Source organism: Scyliorhinus torazame, chromosome 5, assembly GCF_047496885.1.
Source record: "Scyliorhinus torazame isolate Kashiwa2021f chromosome 5, sScyTor2.1, whole genome shotgun sequence".
Lineage (NCBI taxonomy): Eukaryota > Metazoa > Chordata > Chondrichthyes > Carcharhiniformes > Scyliorhinidae > Scyliorhinus > Scyliorhinus torazame.
In genome coordinates this window covers 120172153-120175512 of record NC_092711.1, presented here as the reverse complement: position 1 = coordinate 120175512, position 3360 = coordinate 120172153, and the positions used below count along the sequence as shown (strand labels likewise).

General features: G+C 43.8%; 1 non-coding gene across 1 annotated transcript; it reads right to left on the bottom strand.

Annotated features, from left to right (window-relative positions):
* Window positions 1-2653: 2653 nt before the first annotated feature.
* On the bottom strand, window positions 2654-2726 carry trnav-cac (transfer RNA valine (anticodon CAC)). The gene has a single exon. It is a non-coding gene; the product is annotated as a tRNA-Val (tRNA).
* Window positions 2727-3360: the final 634 nt, after the last annotated feature.

Below are 3360 nucleotides of genomic sequence, written 5' to 3'. Positions count from 1 at the left end.
ATTTTGTATCTTTGTATGATGGGAGTGTGCAATTGGAAACACAAACAGGTCAGCCAGCTTGTTGAACAGTAAGAAGTCTGACAACACCAGGTTAAATTCCAACAGGTTTGTTTTGAATCAAGATGATGCAAGATGATACTTTGAATGCAAGTCTTTGTGTCATTGACTGTGTCTATATATATGATGTGGAAATGCCAGCGTTGGACTGGGGGGAGCACAGTAGAAATCTTACAACACCAGGTTAAAGTCCAATATGTTTGTTTCGAATCACTAGCTTTCGGAGCACTGCTCCTTCCTCAGGTGAATGGAGGAAGGAGCCTGAGGAAGGAGCTGTGCTCCGAAAGCTAGTATTTGAAACAAACATGTTGGACTTTAACCTGGTGTTGTAAGACTTCTTTCCATATATATGGTTGTGGAACCCACCTCTTTACACACCCGATGAAAGAGCTGCGCTCCGAAAGCCAGTGATTCGAAACAAACCTGTTGGACTTTAACCTGGTGTTGTAAGACTTCTTACTGTGCCCACCCCAGTCCAACGCAGGCATCTCCACATCTTATTGAATGGCAGAGCAGCCTGAAGGGGCCGAATGGCCAATTTCTGCTTCTATTTCATCTGTTGCTATATTTGAAAATAGAGAGGGACCATTGACTGAGTCAGAACCTTACGGTGAATACTGTGGCGGGTATTTGATAAGGAGGAAACGTGTGACCATGTCGCCCTCTGGTGGACATGATCGGAACTTTACACCGTTCGGACATTTGATGAAAAACGACACCAGTTGAACGGACAGGAAATAAAAGTTAGTTTTATCGGTGTGGTTTGTTGTTCATTGTGCAGCTCAGGGCGGGAAATACCTGCAGACAGAGAGAAGCTGGGAATTTCCAAACTTAAATTCATCAATTTGTTGTTTTATATCCTAGTAAGTATTGTCCAAGCCGCATTCACCAACCGCATTTCCCCACAAACAGACGCTGGACACATCCCAGAAATCCCAGCTCCTTCTTTCTGTTTTTCGGGAATGACCTCCCGCGCTGGGAACAGCATTGGTGTATTTTACACGCCGCCAATTCCAACCCTGACTCTGATCCAACCCGCCAGAGGGGATCCTGAGGGAATTCCCCCCAGAGTTGTGAAGCACTTTGGGTTGAATAGTCTGTGTGACGTGTTGGACCAGATGTAACGACGTCATTCCCCCTGTGGGCCAGCGGCGCAATGGAGAACGCGCCTGACTCCAGGTCAGGAGATTTGGGATTCGGCTCCTGGCTGGTTCCTGGTAAACTATTCGGCATCAGTTTGCAAAGTCCATGAAAAATGCTGATTCAATAACTATAACCCAATTCAGTTCATCGTTTAGATCTACTTTTAGTGGTGTTTTTGACAAATTCCAGTGTATTCTAAAGGGACAGAAACTGACACAAATCAGATGCCAGAAATGTTGGGGATGCTGGGCTTAGTGAGAGGGAGGAACTGAAGGAGATCAATATTGGTAGGATCATACAATCCCTGCAGTGCAGAAGGAGACTATTCGGGCCATCGAGTCTCCACCTACCTTGGAAAGAGCACCCTAACTAGCCCCCCCCCCCCCCCCCGCGTAACCCAGCCATTTCGCATGGCCAATCCACCTCGCCAGCTCTGCCCTTTGAGCCATTCAATTCCTGACTTGTGACTGTTGATGGTGAAGAGGCTGGGGATGGGGGGAGTGAATTATTCTCCGCAGGATTCCCAGCCTTTTAGTATTAATCAATTTAATAGAATAACAGGGAGATTCCCAGCCTCTGACCTGCATTAATCGCCATTGAAGGAACTGTTAATATTTGTCTGAGTTAAAATAGGAGTATCTATGTTCCTGCTCAGTGTACCGGGGATTTTCAGCACTTCTGCTTCTCCTGAATTCATTTTCCGGCATATATGAGACCAAATGACATTTGTTTTGTAAGATATATTCAGGTAATATTCGATAGCGGATTCACTGGGGGAGTGGTTGGTGTTGAGTTGTGTTATTGCGGATTCACTGGGGGAGTGGTTGGTGTTGAGTTGTGTTATTGCGGATTCACTGGGGGAGTGGTTGGTGTTGAGTTGTGTTATTGTCACTAAACTGGCAATGCAGAGAATCAGGCTGAAGCTCTGGGGACCGGGGTTCCACGCGGCAGTTTTACTCAGTTCCAGGGTTATTCGGGATGAGTAACAATGAAAATGTCAATTATGCAACTTTTCCCAAACACTTAAACAAATGGGATTTGACAATGTTTTTACGCGGTTTCCAATCCAGGGTTTTTTGAGTGTAAAGTAAGCAAGACAACCACCACACCACAGAAACAGGCACCGGGTTTGACCCTCTGACCGAGAACAGGAAACCTGCATTCTTGTTGCACTGAAGAACCTTCTTTTGAGGGAGAACAATTCGGCTGTAAACTCAGACAAGCGGCAGAGAAATTGATTTAAGATTATTATTAGAATCAGAAAATGTCGCAGCACATTAGAAAACCATTCACACTTAACACGTGTGAACTCTCTGACCGATTCCTCCCAGTCCCCATAATGGTGGATTTTGCAGGATATCATTTGAAACGGGTGTAATGTAACGGATTCGCTTAATGAGTAAACAGAAAACAGCAAGAATACAACTCATGGCCAAATGAGGAACGTCCATAATGTTTCTGCCCGGTTTCGAACCGGGGACCTTTCGCGTGTGAGGCGAACGTGATAACCACTACACTACAGAAACAGCTGGCTGATATTCGCTCCAATGGGTCTGTCTGGAAAGCGGATACTGTTCTGTCACTCAGTCACACTTTGGGGCCTTTGGTTTTTAGAATTCGGCTGTTCTCATTAGGAATGCTGCAGAGAGACTAATAAATCAATGTCACCATAAAATGGCAAACCGCAATAAGTGGCACCTCGATCACCTTGACCAGCTTTTCAAAAGAACAATCTTTTGATTAGTCTCAATGTTTTTCAACGGCCTTGAGTTTTCTCCATTACAGCTGATCGTCCAATTCGCTTTTGAAAAAAGGAATTTCTGTCAAATCCGTGCCCAATTTACTTTTTGTTTTTGTAAATATTTTATTGAAAATTTTTGGTCAACCGACACAGTACATTGTGCATCCTTTACACAATATTATAACAACACAAATAACAATGACCTATTTTATAAACAAAAAATGAATGAATCAATAATAAATAACAAAAATGAAAACTAACCCTAATTGGCAACTGCCTTATCACAAGTAACACTCTCCAAAAATATAATTTAACAGTCCAATATATAATTACCTGTAGCAACGACCTATACATATTATACAGTATATATTAACAACCCTGAGAGTCCTTCTGGTTCCTCCTCCCCCCCCCACCCCCCC